The sequence below is a fragment of the Rhinichthys klamathensis genome, unplaced genomic scaffold (genome assembly GCF_029890125.1).
Source record: "Rhinichthys klamathensis goyatoka isolate OS25496 unplaced genomic scaffold, OSU_Roscu_1.1 h1tg000244l_1, whole genome shotgun sequence".
NCBI lineage: Eukaryota > Metazoa > Chordata > Actinopteri > Cypriniformes > Leuciscidae > Rhinichthys > Rhinichthys klamathensis.
Genome location: NW_026606766.1, coordinates 1,560,879 through 1,576,549, shown reverse-complemented (window position 1 = coordinate 1,576,549; position 15,671 = coordinate 1,560,879). Strand labels below are relative to the sequence as shown.

The following is a 15,671-nucleotide window of genomic DNA, read 5'->3' as shown; positions in this document are numbered from 1 at the left end:
AGACCGTCTCAGCCGCAGCGAGCCAGAACAGCCCCCACCGCCTCTCAGCCCGCGCCACAGACTGACGCTCGACGCCGCTCGCGCTCCCACAGCCGCAAGCCGCCTTCTGAGCGACGGGGACCTCGGCCCAAGATTGCACTGAACCCTGAGCCTCGTAAGCCTTCCTAGCCATAGGAAGAAAAAGAGAGAGTGTGTGTCTCGCAAAAGCCAGACCACTCTCTCTGCAAAGTCACAAACATTACCCAGTCCCCTCACAGGCGGCTGGAAATGTCCATACAGCAGCCAATGGGCCAGTCACAGAGCTCGCTCACCTGCAAACAAACGCCGTTTTTACGGCGACACACAGAAATCACAAAAAGAGTCATTTTCTGCCTGTTTCACTAAGGGTTCACATGTCCACAAAGTGTGCATTCCCAGATACTGTCAAAACAGTGCCAAATTCTTTCCCAGCTCAGGCTGGACGCCCCATAAATGTAGATCACGTGCCTACGGTCATGTACGCACCACTACACACAAGCACTGTTCACACGGTTATAAATTCATCCCCAGTAAAAGCGGGAAACATTATAAAAGTGACGCGTGTGCCTACCACTGTTTATGCACCCCTACTTATAAGCACTGTCCCTACAGTGTCAAACCCAGCCCTAGCTCAGGCTGCGAGCGTTATAGACACAGCCCGCGCCTCTGAGAGCTACGAGCTCAGGCGATTCGCTGGCCGGGTCCCTACGTCACAGCCCCTAGCCTGTATTCAGCCCATATCTGTGCATGCAGCGGCATGGGAAAACATTCCAGATATGCCGAAATGGGTGTTAAACATAATAAAACACGGATACTCCCTCCAGTTCGCTCGCAGTCAGACCACCACGTTTTGCGACTGTGGTCGAGACGAAAGGGAGAAAAGAGTGTTCACATGTTCTACGCACCGAGGTGCGCAAATTAATAGAAAAGGGCGCTGTGGAAACTGTTCCCCCCTCAATGAGCGAGGCAGGTTTTTACAGTCGCTATTTTCTCGTCCCGAAAAAGGATGGCGGTCTCCGCCCCATCCTAGATCTCAGACACCTGAACAAAGCAGTAATGATTCGCTCGTTCAGAATGTTGACAACCAAACATATCCTCGCGCAAGTACGCCCAGGAGATTGGTTTCTCTCAGTGGATCTGAAAGATGCTTACTTTCACATTCCAATAGCGCCTCATCACAGGCCTTTTCTGAGATTCGCTTTCGAGGGACAGTCCTACCAGTACACAGTACTTCCGGTCGGCCTGTCCCTGGCTCCCCGTACATTCACGAAATGTATGGATGCAGCACTTTCCCCCTTGAGGCGGCAGGGAGTGCGAATACTGAATTATCTCGACGATTGGCTGGTCCTAGCACAATCAGAGAGTCAGTTAATAACACACAGATCTTGGATTATCAGCCATCTAGAATGCCTGGGTCTAAGAATCAATTTTGCAAAAAGTATTCTATCTCCCAGCCAGAAGATTTCTTTCCTGGGAATAGTTCTAGACTCGATGCAAATGACAGCTCGTCTCTCATCAGAGCGCGCGCTCACCATGCGGCGCCTTGCAACATCATTCAGGGCGGGCGCGCGCGCCCCCGTCAAGCGGTTTCAGAGGATGCTCGGTCTCATGGCCTCAGCATCGGCCGTACTCCAGCTAGGATTGTTGCACATGCGCCCTCTCCAACGCTGGCTCAAGAGCCGCATCCCTACTCACGCGTGGCGTTCGGGACACTTTTTAATCAGAGCGAACCACGGCTGTATAAAAGCCCTGACGCACTGGAAGGCCGCCGACTGGTACCAGTCCGGCGTGAGTCTGGGTGTGAACACAAGGAGAAAGATGATCACGACAGATGCCTCCAAAATAGGTTGGGGGGGCCTTTACAAGGGCAGGCCTGTCTCCGGCTTTTGGTCAAACCCGGAAAAGCGCCTACACATAAACTGTCTGGAGATGAAAGCGGTCGCTTTGGCTCTCAGAGCCCTGCTTCCACATCTAAAAGACGAACACGTCCTGGTCCGAACGGACAACATGACGGTAGTGTCGTACATAAATCGCCAGGGTGGACTCAGGTCGAGCTCCATGCATTCGATGGCCAGGAGACTCATCTTATAGTCCCAGCACAACTTGCGCTCGCTGAGAGCAGCGCATGTGCCAGGCGTTCTGAACCAGGGGGCGGACATGATATCCAGAGACAAAATTCTCCCAGGAGAATGGGCTCTCAACCCTCTGACGATTCAGTGGTTATGGAAAATCTTTGGCGAGGCAGAGGTCGACCTCTTCGCCACCAAGGAGAATGCGCACTGCCCCCTTTTCTTCACGAAAAGCACGGACGCGCTCGCCCAGAGCTGGCCGAGCCGCCCCTTATATGCTTTTCTCCCGATCACGATGTTACCACAGGTCATCAGTTGGGTCAGAGAGGAGGAAAACGCACTGCTTCTGATAGCCCCACTCAGGAAGAACCGAACATGGTTTCCAGAATTGGTGCAAATGCAATCAGCACCACGGCCGATTCCACTGAGGCCAGATCTCCGCAGTCAGGCCAGCGGGATGATATTTCACCCCCACCCCGATCTGTGGGCCCTTCATGCATGGCCCCTCAACGGGTTCCCAGGAACCTCGCGAGTGGAGCGTTAAAAACCATCGCTGAGGCGCAAGCGCCCTCCACGAGACGCTTATATGCCCAGAAATGGAAAGTGTTCAGTGACTGGTGTAATACCAAGGGCTTTAACCCTGAAACATGCGAGATTACGAACGTACTCGTTTTCTACAAGAGCTTCTGGAGGCGGGCCGCACCCCCTCCACGCTCAAAGTGTATGTGGCGGCCATTACAGCGTCACACGACCCTATAATGGAACGTCCATTGGGAAGAAACGACCTAATTATTCGTTTCCTAAGGGGCGCTAGGAGGATGAATCCTTCACGCCCCCCTCAGTGCCGATCTGGGACCTGGCCACTGTCCTAGACGCCCCGTGCACGAACCACTCCGAACCGTGCACCTTAAACAGCTCTCGCTCAAAACTGCGCTCTTGCTGGCACTCGCCTCAGTCAAGAGAGTGGGCGACCTGCACGCGCTCTCAACAAGCGCTGCCTGCCTAGAATTCGGACCTAGCGACTGCAGGGTTGTCCTTAGGCCAAAACATGGGTATATTCCTAAAGTGCTCACCACTCCCTTCAGAGCACAGGTTATCTCCCTAACCGCGCTATCGTCCCCAGCAGACGAACGCGACGCTAATCTACTCTGCCCCGTTAGGGGTCTCAGAGTGTATTTGGAGCGTTCTGCCCTATTCACAACCTATCGAACAACTGTTTGTATGCTTTGGCGGCCGTATGAAAGGTTTCGCCATTTCAAAGCAGAGAATCTCTCGCTGGATAGTTGAGGCTATAGCGCTGGCTTATGAAGCGAGGGGACTTCAATGCCCCTGGGGGGGTCAGAGCTCACTCCACCAGGAGTGTGGCTTCTTCCTGGGCATGGTCGAGCGGGATACCGATCGAAGATATTTGTGCGGCGGCAGGCTGGGCCTCACCGTCCACATTTATCAGGTTTTACAACCTACAGATCCCGTCATTCCACTCCAATGTACTATCAGCATGATGCTAGTAGAACTATGAGTTCATATCTAGATTGTGTATGTGCTTGTGTTACACTGAGCGCCTTCTGAGCCGCTCTGTAATTTTCCCCATATATAAAGCCCGCCTCTGCCGGCTAGTTGGGTGATAACTTTGCTTTTCAGCTCAGGCATCTGCCTCTGGCTGTCATAAGGCGAAGTCAGCACGCACGGCGTTTTGCATGGTGTTCCCATAGCGTAAGCAACTTATGCAATAGGAGAGACCTCTCGAAAGGGAACGACTCGGTTACTAACGAAACCTCGGTTCCCTGAGAGGAGGGAACGAGTATTGCGTAAGCTGCCGTGCTTGTGGTTGGTTAGTTCGCTTCAGTCGATTTAACCTAAAGAACTCTCATGACGGGGCGCCCAATATATAGCCCTTGGCCACGCCCATCTTGGCGGGCTCTGACGTGCGCGGGCGCGAAGCACGCTCATTGGTCGTGAAGCACGCTCATGGTCGCGCGTTTAGAGTCGCCCTGTCATTGGTTCGAGCAAGTTGCCGCAGCACAGCCAATGACCGAGCTGCCTCGCTCATTGCTGTCTGCTGTGCAGCTGCAATGCGTTTTACATAAAGACTTCAATATTTCTCGAGAAAAGGAGTTTTCCCATAGCGTAAGCTACTAACGCAATACTCGTTCCCTCCTCTCAGGGAACCGAGGTTATGTTAGTAACCGAGTTGTTTCTTTGACTAATCTCAGTGTCTCTCACGCACGCTGCACGCGAGTTAACCATGTTCGACACATTTAACTGGGAGTGGGGCCGTCCACACTGTTTTATCCATTGTAGGCACCGCTCACGTTGTGTTTTCGGCTTTGGAAACGGAAAGAACACAACTCCTCCAGACAATCTCTCGGGGTACCTAGTGTCCGATTTACAAACGCCGTGGGCGGTGCGCTTCACCATCTTGGTTGGAGTCAATGTTTGACGGACTTGCTCACATAGTAACGGTTGCTATGATGTGTGATTGGACAATGGTTGTTTTGTGGGAGGGGCCTGCGAACGGTCAATTGACTTCACTTTCAAGGGGTCGCTGTGTCCATTTCCACCCACTGGTGTGAGACATGTATTTTGTATTTTATTTTGATACATTTGATGATAAAGTGTTTGTCATTTTTAACAAAATACTTTTTGATGTATTTTCCCATCTCTGACTCTGAGGAGGGGTATGTACATCAATCTGGAGTGAAATTGGTCAGTGCAGGGAATGGGGAGTTTTCTTTTTATACCAATCTGATTTGATCGACAAAACAGCTTTTGTTGTTAGAGGGCTTTTATTTTGAAATTATTCATTAGACGGTCACAGTACTGACATATGCGAGTGACAATATTATGTCGATCTGAATCGGATCCGAACGTTCATGTTATCAGACGTTATTTTTCAGTATTTGTATTATTTCATATTTATTTACTTTTTATATCATTATTTATGTATTTTATTCCTTATTGACATTCTGACTCAACGCGCTAAATGGTAGGCGTATTCTTTATGGTTTTCTATGGCAAAACATTTATTATGATCGTGGGAGACACGAGCAACGGGAGTTTAAGTTAGATCAGTCGGAATCAGAACTCGATGTAATGGAAAAACACAACAAGACGTCGTCGGTGAGAGACTGTCAGTTAACTGAATGATTGTTGGACTCAACTTTCAACGTGTAACGTGACAGAATAATACACTAACGTTAGACTTTAGTTAGTTAGGGCCGTGCAGACACTTGTGGTTGATTCTCTTACAGTTTAGTGAAGGCAAAAAATAAATGGTGTGTTGTATTTTTACGAGTTTAGACACAAAATTTAGGCTAGGTATTATTACTACAAGTAGCCTTATCTACATTCCTGTCATGGAATAATTGTGGTGACACAGGTCATTCTCTCTTTTACATTTTTTGAATCAAAACAATAATCCTAAGGCTTGTTCGACTTCATGCAGCTCTGCGCAGACCGATCGGCGGCAGACTTGAAGCAGTGCATGCCGGTTAGAAATTTTGTCCGACTTGATACAGCGCCGACGCCACGTGACTGTGACGTATGCCATCAAAGTACCGCGAGAGCGATTCGAGAGTAGCCGGAGAACTCAGCCAGCGCAGCTTCTGAAGAGCGGCTGCTCGGGGCTGCACGAGCTCTGATGACGACACAGCTGTTCCACGATTGGCCGGATTCACCGCATGACAACGATCACGTGCGTTTCGTGTTTATTCGGTTTATTCTCACACCTTTAGTTCCACTAAAGCTCACAAATCAGTTTTTTTATAACAGTAAACACTCTTTTCATGTAGTCGCGATGTATTGTGTTATGTTTATCAAAATAAAACAGATTAAAAAACGTTGATTCCACTTCATTGATAGTAGCTGTAGGCTTATGTTGAACTTTATTCTTGTTCAAACAAACGCTGTATGAAGCAGTACATAAAGTATTGAATGAAAATGTCTCTGAAACATCTGTGTATTTGGCAAATATTGCATTTATTTCACTTCAGCTGTGCTAAAGTATACAAACACCACGTGAGCGGTCACTACGGGAACCAGAAAGTGTCCGACTTCATGTCTCCGTTTGCAGCTCCTCCCCGCCTGCACGCGGCTACTCTCGCCGATCAGTTACATCCAGCCGCAGCCGATGTCGAACACACCTCTATTCTTGCATTTCTGCGGCTCTGACGCGCTGCTGTGTGACGTCATGGAATGCATTCTATTCGACACGTCACTGCACTGGAGGCTCAAAGCTGCTCTCACTGAAACTCACTTGTGACTTGTTGCCTTCAGTCTACAGCTTTTGATCAGTGTGCAATTTTATATCCGTTTGGGTCTGTTTTTTAAGTACAGTTGAATTGCACAATAACAGCTGTGTACGGTTTCAGATCAATCAATTTGACCAGTAGGATTTTGGATCAACGTACTATTTTACATCAGAGAATGAATTGCACTACACTTACAGTAGGCCTACTACACACTAACGGTTACTTAATGTAAGATGAGAGAAATGTACATATTGTACATATAGTAAACTACTGTATCACATTGCACTCCCTTCATGATTGTCATATTTATTTGCAGACATTTTTAGGGACTGTATTTTACCATATAAAAAAGGCTGTTTCCCAACCCTGTCAGTCCAGTCTCATCCCAAGACGTCATATGACTGACGCTTTTGACCATACGTCAACATCCGACGTTTTAGGGTACCCTTTAACATCAGTTAGATGACGCTATCTAATCCTTACCCTACCCCAGACCTAAACCTACCCGCGTCATCTAACTGACGCTAAAGGGTACCCTAAAACGTCGGATGTTGACGTATGGTCAAAAGCATCAGTCATATGACGTCTTGGGATGAGACTGTGTTAACCCTGTTCCTGGAGGCACACAACACATTTCCCAACTTTCCATCATGCACATCTCAATCAACTCATCAGCTCTTCAGTGGAGCCTAAGACATAAAGCAGTCTCAGGAGGGAGACTTCATCAACAACGTGCAATGCTGTTGTGTTCAGGGTTAGGAAACAGTGAGGTTCAGAAAGAGTTTGGTGACGAGACCAAGAAAATGTTTCTCATTTTTAGAAGAGGTGAAAAATTATACATTCACAGTACATTCAAACACAGTGTTGTACATTGCCCTGCATATTTATCCCAGACTATATGCATGTTGGGCTGGTGCAGTGTAGAACAGGGAAGTCCTGAAGTCACCCCAGCACCACACATTACACATGTCTCTTCTGTATTAAGTCTCTATTAATGACCTGATCTGAATCAGATGGTTTTGATTGAGGAGACATGCAGAATAAACAGAACAGACACAGAAACCCATAAAACATTACGTTAACAGGTAACATAATGTTTATTAACATTAACATTAATTTAACAGGTAAATTAAAATTAGTCAATGACCAGTTAAAAAATAAATTAATAGGTTACCTTTCTTTCTTTGCCGAGGCAGCGCGCCGGGTGGTCCCGATGCGAGCCGTAGCTGCGGAGATCCGCGAGAAGGGCCCGGCGCACGTCCAGAGTTGCCGCGGCGCGTCCCCCCCCCCGGAGAGCCCGCCTCGGCGCCGGCGAGACCGGGGACCCGGCCCCCCGCCGACCACGCCCGCCACCGGTCCCCCGAGGGAGACCGGCGGGTGGACGGGGTGGAGAGGGACAGAGCACACCCGGCCCCACCGAGACCTCGGACGGGAACGGGAAGGGGCGCCGCGGGTCGGCCGCTCCCCCAGCCGCGGCTCGGGCCCAGCCCCGCTTCGCACCTCAGCCCGACCGGCCCAGCCCTTAGAGCCAATCCTTATCCAGAAGTTACGGATCTGACTTGCCGACTTCCCTTAACTGCCTTGTTCTAACACGCCAGAGGCTGTTCACCTTGGAGACCTGCTGCGGATATGGGTACGGCCCGGCGCGAGACTTACACCTTCTCCCCTGGATTTTCAAGGGCCGACGAGAGCTCAACGGACGCCGCCGGAACCGCGGCGCTTTCCAGGGCGCGGGCCCCTCTCTCGGGGCGAACCCATTTCTTTTTTAACCTTTCTTCGGTTTTTGATTTACCTAGGCAGCAATATTACCAATATTAAACACACACATAAATAAATATATAAATGAATATATATATATATATATATATAAATGAGATATTGTTACATACTGGCTCTCAGATAGTAACAAAGAAAGGCAGGAGAAAGTTCGGCAAACAAATGTCTAAGGATTTATTTGTTAACTCCATAAGTTTACATTTGCATACAAACAACAATTCAAACACCGAACAAAGCCGGTCTCTCCCGCGTCCTCTCGCCACACCCAAGCCCTCTTTATGCCATCAGCTGGGACACGCCTCGCGCGCCAGCATCCCCATCAATTAAGCACAGGAAGTAACCTAGGATAACAACAAGACACGAAACAGAAGAAATACAGAAACACAGACAATCGCTGGATGTAACAGATATATAGGCTATTACTAATAGTGTCTACACTGTTGTAAACCCACAGAAACATGAAAACAGTGTGTGTTATGATCATATCCCAAATTAAAAAAAATTAAAAAGGTACAATAGTACTGTTATGTTGATAAAAATAACGACTAGTTTCAACTTTCAATGCATAAACTCCCTCGTTTATTTTCCGGAACCTACACAAACAACAGCGCACCTACGGTGGCCTCACAGTGTCAGAATGTGCAACGTAAAACAGGCATCCTGAATAGCAGAACTAGAACTGTATATATGTATACTGTATGTATTATGTGAACACAACATTTACCCCCCCCCCCCCTCCTCCCTCCTCCCTCCTCCCTCCTCCCTCCTCCCTCTTCCCTCCTCCCTCCGAATGTTCAAACGTGAAAGGTAGCAACAAAGTCTTCGAAGTGCGCAGGGCGCGTACGAACCCTGACAGGCCGGGGCTCAGAAACAAGGGGGGCCGGCAGCGGGGCTGAAGCAGGAGCGGTGCCCTGAGTGGCCGGAACAGCCTGGGCGAGAGGTGCCGCCATGGGATCCGCTGGGTTGCTCTGCTCCACCCCTGCCAGGTGAGGTTGGTGAAAAGGGGAGGGCACTCTGCACAGGCAGCTAGCGTGCCAATGGGAACCATCAGTCAGCTGAAATGAAGCTGGGCCGAGCTGCTGACTGACCTGGTACGGAGCCGACCAGAAGGATGACAGCTTGTTAGCTCTGTGGGGCCGGCGGGCCCTGACCCAGTCTGACAGTCTGATAGCAGGCCACTTAGCCTTGTGCTTCTCATCGAACCTCCGCTTCATGGAACTCTGTTGTCTCTTGACGTGAGCCTTTACTACTGCGGCCATTGGTGGACAGAGTCTTGACAGGGGAAGCACAAGCTCTCTTTTCAGCATGAGTGCAGCAGGGGAGACCCCTGTTGTAGAGTGGGCAGTTGCTCTGTAATGAAGGAGGGTCTGTGACAGTGCGGACATCAGGGAGTATCCCTCAGACATGTGAGCACGCAGTCATTTTTCTGGGATTGGTTGAATCGTTCCACCCCTCCGTTGGTGTAGAGGGGTTTTGGCTAATGTGCTGATCAGGTAATTGTGCTCGCCCCAGGGTGTCAATCAAAACACATCACAGGATTCAGAATCTTCTCATCTTTACTTGGTATTAGTGTGTATATGTATGTGTGTGTGGTCTGAAATAAACAAATGAATAACATTACAATAAGTAATTACAGTCTTCATACATAATAATAATATACATGTCATTCTACATCCAATACAATTATCAGGGTTTAGACTGCACTACCGAAATTAACCGCTAGATGTCGCATGAAGCGCCTATAATGAGGATCGCGAATTCTCCGTGTCTCTGAGAAAACACCGAGTCATCATATATTGGCATGGTCACGAAAATACGACGAATACTATTAACTTGACACTCATTAAAGTGTTAACATTGCACTAAGTAACCACAAACAAAGTATAGAGAAATAAATAACTTTTGTACCTTAAATAACTTGGTATCTGTTATATTTATGACGGTCCGACTATGACGTGAGGCTAGTATCGTTAAGGCAATAAACAGCTCGATAATTTACATCAACTAAAACAGTAATGTGGCAGATAACTATTACTAAAGCACAATTAAGTAAATAGACTTACATTTTATCATGAACGCACACACAGAAGATAAACACTGAAGGTTAAAATACAGGAAGATATGATGCCCGTTCTTCTCTTGACTCCACTTGCTAGCTATTCAGGAAGTTTCTAACTCGCCACCTAACATCATATCAGCGTCACCAATAAGTTCGTCGCTGATTGGTTAGATCTCCTTAACAGTTGGCTTGGGGGTGATAGACGGAGGTTCGGATATGGGTGACACCCTTGTTGGCAAGGAAGGTGGTGAACTCCAAGCATAGGAACTGAGGACCATTGTCCGTGGTAATTGCACAAGGCAAGCCCCAGCGGGAAAACAGCTGGTCGAAAAAGTTGACAGAGGTAACCGTACCCATGGGAGCCACCTCAGGCCACTTGGAGTGCAGGTCGTAGACCACCACGAGGAACCTCTGATGGTGTGGCACATTGTACAGCTCACCACAGATATCAAGCTGCAAGTGGTCCCATGGTGCAGACGGCCAGTCTACTGGCTGTAATGGAGTTGAAGTCTGATTGGCTCGGCTGCTGAGGCGGACTCCAGGTCGCGGAGGGAGACCGTGTCCTTCAGAGGGGAATGGACCAGGTGTACTACCTCCTCATCCTCTGGAGAGACAGCAGAGCACTGGATGGCGGCAGGGCGGGACAGAAAATCTGCTACAACATTAGTCTTGCCAGGCGTGAATTGTAACTGAAAGTCATATTGCTGCAGGCGGTCTGACCATCTGTAGAGGCGAAGGGGCCTGTGTCCTCCGCCCGAAGTGGACATCAGGGCTGTCAGGGCGTGGTGGTCCGTCCGTAGGGTAAAAGACTGTCCATACAGGTACAAATGCCACCTTTCACATGCCCAAATGCAGGCGAGGGCCTCCCTCTCACCCACTGAGTATTTCTGCTCGGTGGGGCTGAGCGCCCGGGAGGCGAAGGCTACGGGCCTCTCCGTGCCATCATGGAGCTGTGACAGAACGGTGCCCAGAGCCACAGCAGACGCATCACTGGTCACGAATGTGGGGCAGTCCAGCTGGAAGTGTGCCAGGATCGGAGACGTGGTGAGGAGACGCTTCAGTTCGTCAAACCCTGCCTGCCATTCAGAAGTCCAGGTCCAGGGAGCATCCTGCTTGAGCTGCATCCTCAGTGGGGCCGTGAGAGAGGAGTACTGTGGCAGGAAACCCATGCAGTAGGCTGTCATCCCCAAGAACGAAGCCAGCTGCGAGGCTGTTGTGGGGTTGGGGATGGGGCTGATGGCTGCCACATTCGACTGGAGAGGGGAGATGCCATCTGCCGATACATGGAACCCGACAAAATCAATGGCTGGTGCGGAGAACGTACACTTCTCCGTGTTCAAGGTGACATGATGGCGGCTGAGGGAGTCAAAGACCTGTTCCAGGCGGGCGTTGTGTGTGTCAACATCTGGCCCGTGTACCACAATGTCGTCCAAATAGGCCATGGTACCGGGACAGCTGGCGAGGATTGTGGACATGATATTCTGGAAACAGCTTGGCGCTGAACTGAGCCCAAAAGGCATCCTCGTATAGCGGTACAGGCCAGTATGGGTGATAAAAGCCGTCAGGTTCCGACTCTCCGGGTGCAGAGGAATTTGTAAGTAGCCCTGACGTAAGTCCAACTTAGAAAAGACCTGGGAGCCGTAGAAGTGGGTTGTCAGTTCTTCTGTCGTCGGAAGAGGGTACTTGTCAGGACTTGCCTTGTTGACCTGGCGAAGGTCGACGCAGACTCTCAGTCCACCTGACTTCTTCCTGGCGATGACGAGGTTGGACACCCACGGAGAGGCATCAATGGGTTCTATGATGTCATCAGCCTGGAGGCGTTGAAGCTCCTGTGTAACGCTGTCCCGCAGAACCAGGGGAACACGCCGAAGGGGCTGGACCACGGGAGGCACACTGTGGTCCAGGAGTGGTTTGTGTGTGAATGAGGTGAGACAACTTATTGGTCATACTACGCTTGCCTTCCAATGCTAAAGCCAAACATCGCAGTACTTGGTCATGGTGCCAAGTAAACCGACCTTGGCTAAGAGCCACCTTACATCCTGTCAAAATGTGCCTTAATGTGGAAGGTGATGAACACAAAGGACAAGAGGGATCCTCTCCTACCCAGAGGTTTAGGTTCTGCGGTGATGGGAGAACATCATATATGCTGTTGTGTAAAGAGGTCTGTGTTTGAGTCACACACACTCAAACACAGACCTCTTTACACAACAGCAGTGTTGTTCAATATAAAATGCTTAGCACAGTCTATCCTTTCCAAACGGTTGAAGACAATGCTGTAAGATCTGCTGACTCTTGAAAATCTCCCAACCTTTTAAAGCTGTTTGACCGTGCTGTGCATGCTGTGTTCCCAGCATGCATTGCGACATGCATAAATGATACAGGTAATGTTGAGGTTGAGGATTTGTTTCTCAACATAAAAAACAGCCAACAACAGTTTTGCAAGTTGGCTAAATAACAAATTACTGACGACATTTTGAGATTTAAAAAAAAAAAAAAAAACTATTCATGTTGCCTTGATTTTTATTATTGCAGTGCAAAATAAAATATTTCAGTATTTTGATGCATTTCTTTGGCCAGAAGATTCCATAATAATATTATGCATTAGTTAACACGTTCCATAAAACATAGCTTCATGTTATTTGTTGCCCTGTTTTGTACTAGATTAATACAGCATGTCTTTATTAAAGACATCACGCATCAGTGTTTGAGGTTTGCTATGCATCCATGAGTGATAGAGCTTATAGTTATAGCTGAGCTTATTTGTTATTAAATGACAAGATGCAAAATGTCTTCAAATAATTCAAAATGTAGTCTATTTTCAACTTCACCTTTCATTCTAAAATGCATCGACCTGTTTTCCAGATGTATAAAGGACAATCTTCAATGATTTGGCGACATCTTGAGGTGATGAAACAGCATCGGTCAACACATTTACATAATTGCACCAGTTAATATAAAGTCGTAAGAAAAGGCTGTGGGATTTGAGGAAGTGTCCTAAAATCCTAAATTTAATAAAAAAATATACTGAGATCATTGCATTAAACAGATTCACCGACTGCATGCCAGAGGCATAAAACATTTTAATTGCTTCCAAAAAACACACGTTTTCACAAGCTGTTTCTGCACAATATTCGCTGCTTAGCGCTTTTTTTTTAGCACATGGCGCTTTTGAGCGCGTCTCTCAGTGGCAGCGGGGGTCTGTAGAGTTGAAGAAGACGCCACCGGAAGCTTTTGTTGTTGAAAACTCTCACCAGAGACCGAAAGTTCATCCATGTGCTGCTGCAGATTGATCTTCAGTTGTTCGTTCTCCTGTAACAGAAGCCCTTTCTCTCGCTTCAGACACAAAATGTCAAGCTGAACCTTGTTGAAACGTTGCCAAAACTTCCCAAGAGGAGAATAGTCATGTATTAGCTGTGGACAGAGGATAGGACAAGGGGAGAAAAGTCAAAAGACAACACAAATGATATACTGAATTTAACAGATGACTAGAATAATGCAAAAGAAATGCTAGTACACATCAAATTAAAGTAATGAATCTGCATGAAATATCTGAAATTACTTCCCCCAAATCGACATATATCGGAGTGAAACAGGATATCCATTGAGAAAATAAAGATCTGGAATTAACTGGATTGTAAAAAGCGGCCACTCCATGTGAAAATGATGGCAGATTTAAAAGCAAGTTTACAGTGGTTTGTGGGATTGTGATGGAGTGTGATTTGAATAAACCTGAGGGAGTTTCTCATTCGTCGACTTCATGGCATTGGCTTTCTCCTGACTCAGCTCTTCTTCACTCAATGATGATTTGTAGAAGGGCAGAACCTTCTCGTGCTCCGTCTCCATCTTTCTGCACAGCTCAGAGCGACGCATCAACCTTTCCCCCTATGGAAGAGACAGAGTGGGCGACTGACTGGATGTTGCTGAGAGTATTGCTAAAATGAATTCACTTAGTTCCAGAATGACATAATCTCTACTTCCAAAAAATATACAAAACGCATCCCTGTTGCCAGAAAATAAAAAAATAAAAAATTCCTGGTCTACTAATGATACAAGACACAGTTTCTCCTGTTTCAGCTTGACTGAGATATTAACTAATAAAGATGTATCTAAACTAAATAAAGTTGTATGTTTTATTATGCATAAAATGCTTAAATGTAAATGTATCATTAAAGGGCATTCTGTGTTCTGATATGGTTTTGCATGTAGCATGAAATTATGATGTTTCTGATATGTCCATGATTCTCATTTTCAGCATGTAAAACATATATAAATATAATAGATTTCAAATGTTGGTCATTAAAGTAATTGGCCAGAGGGTGAAAATACTGTATAAAGCAATCCCAAATTGCATCTCACCAAGTTCCAACATCCTTGTTGATCCTGGAACAACATTCCAATCAACCAATCAGATTCAAGGGCTAGGCTTACAGTTAATGTCCAGTTTAGGCTTATAACAATGGTTAGGGGTTTCTACCCCAGACAGCAACATAGTGTCGGCCCAGACCTGGCCCAAATCCGGTACGAGTTAAACCCACAAGTACCAGATGTGGCCCGGATCTGGGCAGACACTATGTTGCTGTCTGGGAACATCATTCTTATTCCCCTGTCATTTCCCTCTGATTTGAGAAGTTATGGTTAGGGTTAGGGTTAGGTTTAGAGGTACGAATAGTTGTTAGGGCAATGATTTTGGGCAGAAATGTTGTTGCAAGATCAACTAAATATAACTATTACTTGAAGGCATAAAGCACTTATTTGGAAAATTGTATAAAAAAAAAAATATTAAAAAAAATTAGCGTATACATTAAATGTGGGTGTAATAAATGTACCAAAGCGTTTGTCTCCTGTAGTTTTTTAGCAGCATTGTTGCTTTGAATGGTAAGTTTAGTGAGCTGCTTTCTCCGAGTGGTTCGGTCCGCAGCGAGCTGGACTCTGCGATGTTGAAGTTCCTGGGCGAGCTTGTCACGGTCTGAACGAAGCTGCTGATTTGTTCCTTCGCTTTGACTAGAGCTCAGCTGACAGCGCTGAGCTGTGATGGCCTCCTGCAAAAGTTTTGTACAGTTTATATTTCAATTAAATCATCAAAATTATGAAATATCACAATTGGAAGGAAAGTGCTTGTCCAAAGTAGTCAGAAAAAAAAACTAATTTTGTCTGACCTGCAACTCCTGAATCTGCTTTTTATGTGCGTCAATCTCTTTTTCACTCTGTTTATTCTTGAGATCCAGAGACTCATATGCTTTAGACATGGTTTCGATGGACTCTTTGTGTTTGTGTAAATCCTTCAGCTCTCGCCACAGTTTATCCACTTCTCCTTTCTTCTCGGCTGTTTTAGACATGTTTGCTGACTGTGGATCACAGATTCAAAAGTCCTCAAAAGAGAAGATGTATTTTATTACACAAAATCAGAACTGGCTTGTCAATACAGACAGACAGACAAACAGACAGACATACAGAAAGATAGATAACGTTAGACAGATAGATAGATAGATAGATAGATAG

At 47.0% G+C, this 15,671-nt stretch overlaps 1 long non-coding RNA gene across 1 annotated transcript; it reads right to left on the bottom strand.

Moving 5' to 3' along the window:
* Nucleotides 1–13,542: 13,542 nt before the first annotated feature.
* LOC130100592 (uncharacterized) lies at nt 13,543–15,096 on the bottom strand. Its single transcript, XR_008808894.1, has 3 exons — nt 14,999–15,096; nt 13,902–14,054; nt 13,543–13,583 (listed from the first exon to the last, which is right to left on the bottom strand). It is a non-coding gene; the product is annotated as an uncharacterized LOC130100592 (long non-coding RNA).
* Between the last annotated feature and the right edge of the window lie 575 nt (nt 15,097–15,671).